Source organism: Carassius carassius, chromosome 40 (assembly GCF_963082965.1).
Source record: "Carassius carassius chromosome 40, fCarCar2.1, whole genome shotgun sequence".
NCBI lineage: Eukaryota > Metazoa > Chordata > Actinopteri > Cypriniformes > Cyprinidae > Carassius > Carassius carassius.
In genome coordinates, this window is record NC_081794.1 from 1,432,835 (window position 1) to 1,447,123 (window position 14,289).

Here is a 14,289-nt window from a genome sequence, read left to right on the forward strand (position 1 = left end):
ATTTTTACTTTTACTATACAGTTACAAACTTAAATTATACTAGAAAACCATGACTAGGACGAGAGATAAGCCCACGCTGTATAAATAAATGTATTCAAAGGGAAGGTGGCAAGTGAACCCATCTAGCTTTGGACCGAAGTTCAGCAATAAACATTCTCCAGACTGAATTCATTTGGTGAATGCCAACCAAACTGATCAGCACGAAAGTTTTATGTTTGTTCACCATGAAGGAGACAGAGCACTTTCATATAATTCACTTCGCAGAGTTTATACGAGCCAGGATTTCGTTGTTCCTTCACACGTTCTGGAATCCTTATGATCCTATAGCAGCACGATTAACGACTCGCAAACCAGCTCCAGAGAAAACGATTAGACGACAGAATTAAGAAGGATGTTGATATTTCTGGCACGAGGATCAGTGGAGAAGCACAGAAAGCGAAGTGGCCCAATTTGCGGATGTTTAGCTGGAGGTGGAGCTCGGTCCCCCGAGGGCCCGTCGTCATGGGTACCAGCGTGTCACCAAGGGCCCTTTCTCTTTCACGCTTTCATTCTCCATTCTGTTCTCCCTCTCAATCACCAGGACAATTAGACACAAAAACACAAGTCTCCCTCCCTCTCCTTCTCCAAGGCCAAACTCTCCATTTCAGTCCCCGGAGGGAAGGCTGAACTAAGCAGAAAGTGTGTTTTTTTTTTATTTTATTTTTTATGAATGCTGAGCTGAAGTGGAAAGAAAACTTTGAATGTTCTTTTCATTGTTTGTTTTCTTACCCTCACAGTTTTCCCCTCCTCTGAGTTGATCTGTTCTTTTAGTCTAGAATTACATAATGGTGCCATCCATCCCCATTAAGAGCTGTTGCTTCCTAAAGCCTCCGTCGGGGGAATAGAACGGGGACGGTGTTTTCTGAGCTTCTGTACATACCGTAATGTTGTGACATATGCATGTGGAAAAAATGTCTTTAAATTGGATGTCAAGAGAGCTGGAAGTGTAAAGTATGTAAGCGAGGCCAAACTCAGTAGCCTGTGCCAATACCTCATCTGTAATGATGACATTAGAAATCGTTCAGGCCACTGTTGACAACTGTTACTTAAGGGAAAGTAACTTAAACTTGCTTGAAGCCGTTAATTAACATATTCGTGACATCACTGAGTTTAATTTGCATACTGCCTAGCGGCAGTCATCTATTGTATTTCTGTGCTCAAATACTGTAACGTACATTAATTTGAATTCTCAAATAAAACTTTCCCAGGTCAGTTTTTAGATTTAAACAACATAAATAGCAATGAAAGCTAAAATATTAAATATTATAAATGTGTATTTACTGAGTAATCCCCTATTTTGTAGAAGGGGGTCAAAATGACAATTTCCACCAAAGATTTAGAGCCAATTTCCAGTTTACTCATGGAGCTGTGTTGAGATCTCCATATCTCTGCGCCTTTACAATCAGGATAACAAAAGAAAAGTTTGTTGAGAACCAGAATCTAAAAGGATATTAAGATATCTTAAATACCTTTTGAGTTACAGGCATGCAAACTTGAAGCAAAAAAAAAAGTCACGGTTGGCATATAATGAAACAAAGATTGCTTAATTTTACTAATAGACCTACCAATCTCTGTGTAAAAAATAATATTGTGATGCTGCAATATTTCTGAAATCATTTTTTTAAAATCACTGGCTCAAAATTGTCATTTTAATACTCCATTACTCAGTAAATATGCATTTGTGACTTAATATTTTGGCTTCCGTCACTTTAAACTGTATGTTTGTCTTTCCATAGAAAAAAATATATCAACAAAATAAAAAAAATGATCTGGGGGTCTCTGGTTGAGTGGACTTGGAATGACTCATACAATATGCATTTTCTATGTATTATACTGTATGTATACAATTTTTATTTGAAAGTACTTTTCTGGCATGATCATGTTAACATCAAAGCATTATGGGAGCCCGATTCTGCCACTGAATGAAAAAAATAAATCAATAAATGAAATTTTTGTATGTGTGTCTTTTTATCTTATGATTCTGACTGGTTTCTTGCAATTGGGAGTTTACATCTTGCATTGACATTTTTTTTTTTTTATTGTGTCATATAAACTCACAATTCTGACTTTTTTCTTGCAACTGCAAGTTTATACAGTATCTTGCAATTCTGACTTTATTTCTCAGAAATTATATACCCCAGTTGATTGGGTAACTGTTTTCACTCAGTACCATCTGCATCCATTTGGTCCATGTCAACTTGGTATTTAAACTGACTGAATCGAACAATGTGTTCTGCAGCATTGAGCAATATGGCCAATCAGAGACATATCTGATGATTTCTTGAACACGATGGCCAATCAGAGGCATTTTAATTCAGAATCCACTCACCACTTCACGATTTACGGAAGCATACGAATCCTCTCAAGTGTATACTCGATGTAAATAGCATTCATTGTGCAGTGTAGATTGTAACAGAACTTTAGTGAGGTGTTCATCATGGCGTCAAATAACCTTCCAATATATGTCTGTATATTCATGTTTTTCGTTTGATGACAGAGGCCAGTGACACATCTAATGCATGTTCATCCTCTGTGTTGTGGAGTATGCAAATAATGACGGTAAGAAAACCCACTTCTTAGCAAATTATCAGAATATTGAAAGCTGCATGTAAACTGGAGTGAGGTTTGCTGATCTTGCTGCGATTAAGGAAATAATCACATTATTGGTGCACTTGTAAACATAGCCAGTGACAGACTGAAGCAGGTTTCATTTCTGGAAATCTAAGTTACTGTATATTAACTACTCATTCTGAGCTGTAATGTTACAACTGAAGCCGTGATCGAAGACCCATAGAGAGAGAATAAAACAAAAAGCACTGCACACAAGTAAAGCATTTGAAACCAAATGACATTTATTTTTATGCATATTCATTTCTAATCTATGCATCAAAATGTTTTTAATATCAATGATCTTAGTCTTTTAGCTGTGTGTGAACACTGCAATTTCACTCCCAACAGCAGCAGACGACAGTGAAAGCCTGCAGGTCAGACACACTGAATAATCTGCGATTCAGGAGTAAAAGTAATGCTCTACTGTGCTTTATGGACTTGGTTAGCCAGTTGGCTCACCACAATGCAAATCTGTGCTTGAAACAAAATTTCAAAAGGCAAAAAAGCCTTACAGAAGGAAGCCCTCATGTCTTACATCTGACGCTGCATCACTAGCCCGAGCGCTCAGTCACACGTGTATTTACTCTCTACACAGACCCTGACAGCATCTGTGAGCCGCTTCTCCAGACAGCACTGAGATTAAACAAAGCGCAAATGGAGACTCCTCAACACATCTTCTGAGAAAAACAGAACTGCCTTTTAAGATGACATCTCATCGATGTCTGAAACAGCTAGATATCCCAGACCAAATAGAGTTTTAGAAGAAACATCTTAAACAAAGGAGAATTTCACCCAAAAAAGAACATTTGCTAAATGTTCTCACACTCAGGGCATCCAAGATTAGGATGAGATTGTTTCTGCATCAGATTTGGAGAAATGTAGCACTTGTTCACCCATGGATGCTATGCAGTGAATGGGTGCCGTCAGAATGAGAGTCCAAACAGCTGATAAAAACATCACAATAATCCGCAGCGCTCCAGTCCATCAGTGAACATCTGGAGAAGACAAAAGATGAAACACATCCAGCATTAAGATGTTTTTAGTCCATTATAAGACTTCATCCAGTGAAAAAGTGGTCTGGTCTGAATCCTGAGAGAAATCTGTGCTGTGGATCACTTGTGGATTATTGTGATGTATTTAACAGCTGTTTGGACTCTCATTCTGACGGCACCCATTCACTGCAGAGCATCCATTAATGCGACACTCATGCAATGCTACATTTCTCCAAACCTGATGAAGAAACAAACTCATCTACATCTCGGATAGCATGAAGGTGAGCACATTTTCAAAGAACTTTCATTTTTGGATGAACTATTAGTACTCTAAATGAATCACATTAAAACCAGGATGTGAAACAAACTCCTTTTGAGGAAACAAAAAGGATTCTGTTTTCACTAAAACGGTGTAGCTGGTTGTACTAGTTACATCATGTTGAATGTTTTCTTGGCTTACCGGCCTTCATCTATCTGGACCTTTACTTAGACTCTACCTGCTTCATGTTATGTTTGTGCAATCTAGTCCCTCATTGGTTTTATAAGGCACCCAACACTAGGAGAAAAAACTAAATGCATGGAAATAAAAGAAGAAGCAATGGTTACTGAGAGCTTACTTTTTAATTTGTTCATGTAGGAATCATTTCTCAGCAGAATACTGTCAGATTTCATTACATGTGAGATGGAAATACGCTTTGAAAGTGTAAACAACAAGATGCCTCTCCAGTAGTTTGAAGCTCACCTGACATCCCAGAAGCAGATCGAGCCGGCTGACACACACACACACACACACACACACACACACACACACACACACACCTGCAGTCCAAAGCCTAATCCTATTAAAGCGGAACTAGGTATTATTGAGATCTAAAACCAACCCGCCCTCACAAAGAGGCTAACAAATGAAGACTTAGGTTAAGAAACACCTCCAAAGCCTCTGGACAAAAGATTAAAACCAAAGATGTTTAATAAAATACAGCTGGAGCACTGCCTGTGGGATAAAGCTGCATATGCATTAGATAAGAACCACAGATTTACAGATTTTCTGCACTGAAAGTTTTAGCACTTCGTGCATTTTCATCATTACCATTCAAACGACTGATTAATATTGAACAATGATCTGCCATTAAGGGACAACATGTCTGAGAAAGTATATCAGAATGAATTCAAAACACATTCACACACACACATGCAAATATATATATATATATATGTGTGTGTGTGTGTGTGTGTGTGCGTGCGTGCGTGCGTGCGTGTGTGTGTGTGCGTGTGTGTGTGTGTGTGTGCTGTCAAACGATTAATCGCATCCCAAATAAAAGTATTTGTTTACGTAATATATGTGTGTTCTGTGTATGTTTATTATGTATATATATAAATACACACACAATCAGTATATATTTTTAAAATATTTGAATGTATTTACATATTTATTACATATACAATTACATAATTACATATACAAATATAACATTTTCTTAAATATATGCATAAATATGTGTGTATTTATATATACATAATAAATATACGCAGTACACACACATATATTATGTAAACAAAAAAAATATTCTGGATGCAATTATTTATTTGAAAGCACTAATACAGTACATACATAAATATATATATATATATATATATATATATATACACACACACATCTCACAGAAGAAAGGACCTGAACTTAAACGTCTTTACAAGTATATTTGTGTAAATGTGTGTGATTGATTGCCATTGCGAGGTTCACATCTGCATGACTGCTGAGCGTAAACAAACACTGAGATATTACTGTAATCCAGAGGATTTAAGAGTATGATTAATATGTGACAGAAGTAGATGAAGAAGCGTATGATACCAGCCAGAGGTGGAAAGTAACGAATTACATTTACTCGCGTTACTGTAATTGAGTAGCTTTTTTGTGTACTAATACTTTTTAAAGTAATTTTTTAAATCTGTAATTTTACTTTTACTTAAGTATATTTTGTTTGAAGTATTGTACTTCGCTACATTGTAAAACACATGAATTACTGAGTAAAAAAAAAAAAAATCGCTCCCTGGAAACTACGTCAGTAAATAATGGGCAGGAGGGCAAACTGGTGCTAAAATCACAAGAAAGATGCAGACGGACAAAACAGGCGTTAGTGGTGCAGACACCGCTGAAAACGAAACCCCGTCATATTCTGAAGTTGAACTCGAAGGAAATGAAGTGAACCCCTGGCCATATGTATGCTCTATTATGCTGTGTATGCTGTACTTGCCTAGGAAGACCAAACTAGCAGCTTATAAAATCTCGACAAGACATCAACCCTTCGCAAGAATGTAGAGGTAAGCTAAATAATTGCATCGTTGCATTGGTGGTTAAAATGAAGCTTTGACATTTTAGCAAGAGGTTTTGCACAAATTAGCCAAAAAGACAGTGGTGAGGAGTGTGCTATTTTTGTTTTAATGATGTGCGCGCTTATAGTGCGTTCTTTCACGGTGTGATTCAGTCTCCTAAAATGCATTTAGAATGATCACAGAATTGAAGATATAGGGGCAGAAAATTCACATATTTATATAATTTCATACATTAAATCAAAATCACACAAAGAATGCCGTCTTTTCCTCCAAAAATCATCATGAATATATACATACATATATATAACAGTTCAGTAAACAAGTTAACTAAGAGACTTGCGTTTTAGACACCATATTGCCTTTTTTAGCTCTATTTCTACACCAGAAAATAATTCCAAACACAGCCACCAAAGCACAGTTTTGCGTCTCTGAGCAACGTGACAGTGTTTCGTTCCTGAATGAATCAACCGTTTAAATGATTCGGTTCAATCGCAATGACTCACTTATTAACAGTGACTTGCTGACACATACTGGCCATTTTTATTTCACATTTAAAGTATCTTTTGATTTTTTTAAATAATTAATTTCTTATCATTTCAAATGAGTATTCAACATTTTATGTCTTGTATATCAAAACATTATTCATGCATTTGTAACTGCAGGTTAAATGCATTCTTGTCCAGCACTAAACAGTGTAATACATCTAAATGCCACTTCCAATGAATCTTCTGCATTTCCTCTGCATTAAAAGATGAGTTTGTTGATACTGGTTTGCCTGGTAACAGCCCAAATGTTTTATTATTCTAAATAACTGATTCCTTTAATTAAAAACAACTAGTTTGAGATTAATAGACCTATCCCAGGGGTCAAACTCAGTTCCTGGAGGGCCGTAGCCCTAACCCTGCTCCAGCACACATATCATGACATGTAGTTTTCAAATAAACCTAAATGATTAGATTAGCTGGATCAGGTGTGTTTAATTAGGGTTAAATCTAAACTGTGCAGGACTGTGGCCCTCCAGGAACTGAGTTTGACACCCTTGGCCTGTCCCATTTTTGACTCCCTCCCACTGTTAAAATGTAACGAAGTAATTTTTACTCTGAGTAAATTTTAAATGAGCTACTTTTTACTTTTACTTGAGTAGATTTTTAGACTGGTACTTTTACTTGTACTTAAGTAAAATTTCATTAATGTAATGGTACTTTTACTTGAGTAGAATATTTTTGTACTCTTTCCACCTCTGATACCAGCAAACACAAGAGAGTGTAAAAAGACACTTTATCGATGCAGCTGAGGAGAGATGATTTTTGGTGGGAATGTGCTGTGATCTACCGATGTCACGTGCTTATTCATTTTCTAATACAGTTAGATACATACAGGTACACTTCAGGTGTACAGACTTGTTTCTTCTGCATGCCCTCGTGCTCCAGTGTTTCGTGATAGAGCGCTGCTGTCATCTCCTGGCTGTGTTTGGAACAGACGCTCCTGAACACTGGAAAACGTCAGTAAAAATAAAAGCCAATGTTCTGATTAATGTTCATATTAATGAATTATTTGTGTTGATGTTTCACAGGTGTTTTACTCGTAATTTAAATTATGCATTACATTTTTAGGGTTATTGGAAACATCCATAACTCAATAAATAATGAATGACCTGGCAGAAAATTTAATTTTCAGATTTGTTTTTTCAACTAGCATGATGCTACATCACATGGCATCATTTGGATGCATGTTTAACCACTAATGTGTATCCTTGATTTAATCAATAATGATTGGCCTTTTAAAAACTGCGTGTAAATCTCTCATTCTGACATATTATAACCAAATATTACATTCAATCTTCGAGTCAGCTTGTTTTCTTTCAGTTAGCACAGGTTTTGTATTTATTTTGGTTGTAAGCCCTTATTGATCTGATCGTATGCACCTCAGTTTTCAATTGTATGGATAATACTCTTAAATGTAATAATATTTTACTACTCAGATGTGAATGTGAAGTGCATGGCCCGTATTCATAAAGAATCTTAATGCAAGAAGTAGCTCCTAGTGACAAAATTAAAAGAACATTCTTAGAAATGTGGGCGTTTACTCTTAAAATTAAAGAAAAAATCCTAGTAAAGAAAAAAGTTATTCAGAAAGCATCTTAACCCTTAAAAGAGGTCTTAAGGTCAAACTTGTTAGGAGCACAGACGAGGACTTTTAAGAGGCTTAAGAATTTCTTTAGCAGAGGAGAAAATGGCAGAAAGACGAAGAGGCAGAAGAAATTACATTTAAATTACATTTACATTTATTCATTTGGCCTTGTGTTCATCTACTAACTGGACTAACAGTAAACACTGTTCCTCTGTCCAGTTTGGCTTTCTCGCCCTTCTTGGTTTTGATTCCATGTTTGATACATTAAAACCAACATTCAAACTGCCACTTAAATAGGACAGCAATCACTGTAATTGGAAAGAGTGGAACAATTCTTATCATTCTAAGCCAATCAAATACCTTATAGGAAATTAAAAGCATGGTTAAAAAAAAAGGATTTATATACACACATATAATGTGAGTGTGTGTGTGAGAGAACGGTCAAATAGGAAAAATTACGCATGTAAATTCAAAGTGAGAATTAGAATAGACCCTATACTTAAAATCACTCTTTTTTTCCTTCTTGGACAACCAACCAATCACAGTCTTCAAAAGATTGTGTCATACATAGCAACGGGGTCAACCCCGCCTCCTCACTAAGATGAAATTTTTTGTCTTTTCCTTACTCAGAGTTGCTCTCAGATCGGTCCCGAATCGCTCTTAAGCTAAAACTCCTACGTAAAAGTGTTTAAGCTAAATTAAGAGTTTTCTGAGAGGATTCTTAGAATCTTTCTGAATACGGGCCCTGGATTTTAGTCTGTTTGTCTCCCTCTGCTGGTCGTTTGCTTGCACTTGCACAGCTTTTATTTTTTATTCTCTCCTAATTGGAGTTGAATGGGCATATATTGTGTGATATATGGGTATATTGCTGCCAGAAATGTGTCGAATGTGTGACAATGAGAGGGTTTTATTTGATCCATCGTACATTGGACTGTTAATATGTATTTTGTTAATAGTGTACTGTAGCACTGCTGGGCCAAATGCACTTTTCATCATGGCTTATGCAATCCTGACGTGAAGTATCTGCTCTCATTATTTTAGTACATGCATGATTATTAATCGTGAGGATTTTCTTGTACTAATGCTCCCAGAAGATCATTAAAATAGTTAATTTTTCTAAATCTCTCCACTGAGGACAAAGCATCACGACTGCGCCAGAGCTGCGGGTTTATAATGAAAGTAATGACTTGCATTGTTTGTAACTGATACTGGTCATTAGGACGGTCTTTTACATGTTTATATGGATCGTGTTTCTACACAGGGTTTGGATTGTTTTCAGATATGAATAGGATAATATTTTCCATGTGTACTCTTTGTAATATTTTGAAAAGCTTCACTACACTAGATGTTGAATTGGATATTCAAAGACATTTTTTTTAACGTCTCTCTCAGAAGAGTTTTATAATTTTTATTATGGATTCAAATGTAAGATTCTATATGATTTTTATGAGTACTATTGTTGTTACTTGTGTGTTTTTGTTTAGTGACCTCACTGATCTGAGCTCATGGGCCCGTATTCATAAAGATTCTAAGAATCCTCTCAGAAAACTCTTAATTTAGCTTAAAAACTTTTACGTAGGAGTTTTAGCTTAAGAGCGATTCGGGACCGATCTGAGAGCAACTCTGAGTAAGGAAAAGACAAAAACTTTCATCTTAGTGAGGAGGCGGGGTTGACCCCGTTGCTATGTATTACACAATCTTTTGAAGACTGTGATTGGTTGGTTGTCCAAGTATTTAAGTATAGGGTCTATTCTAATTCTCACTTTGAATTTACATGCGTAATTTTTCCTATTTGACCGTTCTCTCACACACACACACTCACATTATATGTGTGTATATAAATCCTTTTTTTTTTAACCATGCTTTTAATTTCCTATAAGGTATTTGATTGGCTTAGAATGATAAGAATTGTTCCACTCTTTCCAGCTACAGTGATTGCTGTCCTATTTAAGTGGCAGTTTGAATGTTGGTTTTAATGTATCAAACATGGAATCAAAACCAAGAAGGGCGAGAAAGCCAGACTGGACAGAGGAACAGTGTTTACTGTTAGCCCAGTTAGTGGATGAACACAAGGCCATTCTTAAAGGAAAATTCGGGCCGGGTGTCACAGCAAGGGACAAGAAGCAGACATGGGAACGTACAGTACAAACTATTAACGGTTCATTCCCCCTGCTTGTGCGCACCTATAAGCCTGCTATATTCATAAATGCAGTTTTTTGAGCCTGCGAGGTGGGAATGTCCAGTGGAAACGAAATGAACTGCGACACAATAAGATGTTCTGAAAGTGCTGTAATTGTTTGTGTGATCACTCTGCTTACAGAAGGTTGTGACAGACCCAAATCATCACTACTGCATTGTTGCATTTTCCCAGTTGCCAAATATCTTAATGTAGTGATTACTTTAATTTCTGGCGCTATGGCATTTCTGCGCTGTTTCGGAGATGTTAGCACGTCTCTAATAAGATCAGTCACAAACATGATCCCAGCATGATCTAATCTAGCGTCTTATTAACTCACTGTCATCCATTGTCTGCAACACATTTCTTCTGCCTCTTCGTCTTTCTGCCATTTTCTCCTCTGCTAAAGAAACTTCTAGTCCTCGTCTGTGCTCCTAACAAGTTTGACCTTAAGACCTCTTTTAAGGGTTAAGATGCTTTCTGAATTACTTTTTTTCTTTACTAGGATTTTTTCTTTAATTTTAAGAGTAAACGCCCACATTTCTAAGAATTTTCTTAGAGCTTTGTCACTAGGAGCTACTTCTTGCATTAAGATGCTTTATGAATACGGGCCCTGGACTATGGACTGCACCACTGAAAGAGACCAGCAGAGACCAGCAGAGACCAGATCTGCTGCCATACACTTGAACTTTAACCTTCTGCTCTCTCATCCAATCAGAAGCCCTGGTGAGACAGAAGGAAACGGTTTCTCTGATTGCACCAATCAAAGGATTGATGCACTTTCTGCCAGCCAATCAGTGGGCTTTATCTACTGTACAGATTAACAGACTGCTGAAGATGTAGGGTGTTGTTTTTTTTTGTTTTTTTATTAGTCCAGAAGTCCTTCTTCCAATTCCAGGGCAAGGTTCCAGAATGGAAGTGTCCATTAAAGTTTCTGCATTACTTATTTAAGCAGCAGTTGCATTGGTTTTTTCACTGGCTTACAGAGAGACAAAAGCATCTTCTTTCTTGAGATACTGATATATAAATTTTAGTTTTTGAGACTCGATGTAGCTACACAGAATGATCTCATCCCTTGTCAGCAAAAAAAAAAAAAAAAAACTCAAATCCACTCAAATGCTTTTCTTGAGAACAAAAAGTATAACAAAAAAAAAAGCTTTCCCCCTTTAATTCCCTCATTTGTGACCATGGGCAACAAAACCAGTTTTCATCACCTGAAAGATGAATAAATATGCTTTCAATTGATGTATGGTTAAATAATTGTCTGAGATACAACTATTTGATTTGTAATCTGAGGGAGCAAAAAAAAAAGAAATTTGAGAAATTCATCTTTAAAGTTGTGCAAATGAATTCTTAGCAATGTGTATTACTAATCAAAAATTAAGTTTTGATATATTTATGGTAGGAAATTTGCTAAATATCTTAATGAAACATGATCTTTACTTAATATCCTAATGATTTTTGGCTTAAAAGAAAGAATTAATAATTTTGACCCATACAGGGTATTTTTGGCTATTGCTACAAATATACCCCAGAGACTTAAGACTGCTTTTGTGCTCCAGGGTCACCTTTATAAAATACTTTATTTTTATTTTTATCCTGACTCAATAATAATAATAATCATCACCATTAAAAAAGTTTAGCATTTCTATGAAGAAGCCTACAATATATACACATTTCTTTAGACAGCAGGAAATACTCTTCATATTGCATTCTTCAAAATCATTTAAGTGAGTGAATTGATCTCTGATATTGAAAACACATATTATTAAACAAACTTAAGGAACCACACCATCCTCATCAGACAGACTGATGCTTGTCAAACTAATTTTACAGAAGACAATTATAAATGATATGCGGTGCAAACACCTCTATCATACACCACAGATGGGGGGGAATAATCAGCATTTTGAGGGCAGTTTGCGCAGGTGCATCACATCAGTCCACTACAGCACACACAGATTGATTCATCTGAGCCATAGAAGAAGAAGAAAGTCAAAGTGAGACTTTCAGTGAGACAGTCAGCAGTCTTTATAATACTGTAGCCTTCATTATAAATAATGCTCTTACCTTAACAGCGATGTTCTCTATTCTCCAGTCTCTTTAGACTCCAGTCTCAGTCCATAAATCCATGAACTCTCCTATATCTATTAATCGATTAAAGGCACGTCTTCTTCATCCTCGCTGTAATGTTATTGATTCCTCCTGCGCGCTGTAACGGTGCGCGACTAACGCGTAAAACACAACCAACATACACTTCGACAGAGACAAACATAGTCCTAGAAATAAAAAGCCAGCAGGAATCCATGTTGCCTGATGAAGATGATGTTGAAGAGAGAGCTTCGCTGCGTCCAAAGCGAGAAGTTCAAGCTTCTGAAAGTTCTCAAACTCAACAAGTGCGCTCTTCATTCCACAGGCGCGCACACGCGCTCAGAGCAGCGCGAGGCATCATGGGAGATGTAGTTTGACCAAACTTTATTTATTTTTTATTTTTTTATTCTTTTATGTATGGTGTATACTATGAAGGCTTTATATATATCTTATCTACTATGTCTAATATCAATGATGCATTGATATAAAATAAAACCAATATTTTCAAAGTGTGTTATATTTTGAATGCAGTTTTTTATGAGGCCAGATTAGTTTAGAGACTATATGGAATTTGAGCCATAAAATCACTTGCACAAGATCACTGAATCATTGAATCACAGTATAATTGAAAAGAACTAGTACAAAAAAAAGGAAAAGAAAAAAAAAAACCTTGTTGTGTATAAAACCATTACATTAAGTTTTATTGTTACCCCTGTATGAAATAATATTCAGATTTCTGTTTCACAAAAGCTTCTTTGTGGTGAAAGAAGGTTCTTCAGATTATAAAAAGGTAAGAACGAGATGGTTCTTTAAAGAACCTTTGACTGAATGGATCTTTATTGAACCAAAATAGTTCTTCTATGGCAAGAACCTTTTAAAGCACCTTTATTTTTAAGAGTGTATTGCTGCATATTTAGGATTCATTATATATTCATATTTAGTTTTGATAGAATTATTTCCTTTACAACACCATATAGTGAAATAAATCTGTGGGAGTTAGTGCATATGTGGTCAAAAGCAATGATTTATTGAATAATACGTGCTCACCCACCCACACATATAATTCTTGGTTGGTGAGTTCGTCCAAGCTGCATTACTGTGCAAGCAAACACAAAGACATTGTGAGCCGTCCCTGTGTTTAACCCCAACACATTCCTTCACACATGCCATAACCAAAACTTCAGCTCATATGACTGCAGCCCACTATTCCAACACAACAAAAAGAGCTCTTTCTTCATGATCTAGGTCAACGATTTATAAACAGTTATTGTCAGCCATTTATTCAAAACTAAATGGTTTTCTACAGAATGGTTTCATTTACATGAAAAACTCCCTCAGTGGCGTTCATTAATAATACCTGACTAATCTGATTTGTTAATTGCAATAACCAGCTCCAGTCTGGAGTTAACATTCAGAACAGAGCTCTATTGACTCAACAAAAGACAGATGAAGGGCGATTCGGAGCAAGCAGTTGGTCGGTCTCCCTCTTACTTAAAGAATTAGGGATCAACAACCAAATCTTTTAAGTAAGGCTTCTGATGTGATGAAGTATTGATTGCAACCTTCTTATCCACCTCGGCATAATCAGAAAGTTTAGTGGCTGAAATTGAATCTATTGCGGTTCTCGTCAAACTGCTTCCACGATGCATTGTCTGATCCATAAATATGCGATCCAGCTCAGTAAGAAGCTTATGGAGAAGCATATTTAACTGGGATATTTGACATTCAGTTTCTTTGGTCGCCCTGTAGGATACTGCAACAATGTGATGGACGTAGAAAATATTCAGTTTGAACAAAAGACCAAAGCGTGGTGGACAAAATTGAGATAGTGAGGGAAAATCACTTGAAGCTCAGATTCAAGCTCTAACTCTGTGCATTGTAAAATTTACACCAAGGAAAAGATTTTGCATCAATGCA

The 14,289-nt window shown here is 36.3% G+C and overlaps 1 long non-coding RNA gene across 1 annotated transcript in view; it reads right to left on the minus strand.

Annotated features, from left to right (window-relative positions):
* LOC132122570 (uncharacterized) overlaps positions 1-12,694 on the minus strand; it is a 61,004-nt gene extending 48,310 nt beyond the window's left edge. Inside the window, exon 1 of the long non-coding RNA XR_009426398.1 lies at positions 12,352-12,694. This is a non-coding gene — a long non-coding RNA (uncharacterized LOC132122570). The remainder of the gene's footprint in view (positions 1-12,351) is intronic.
* Between the last annotated feature and the right edge of the window lie 1,595 nt (positions 12,695-14,289).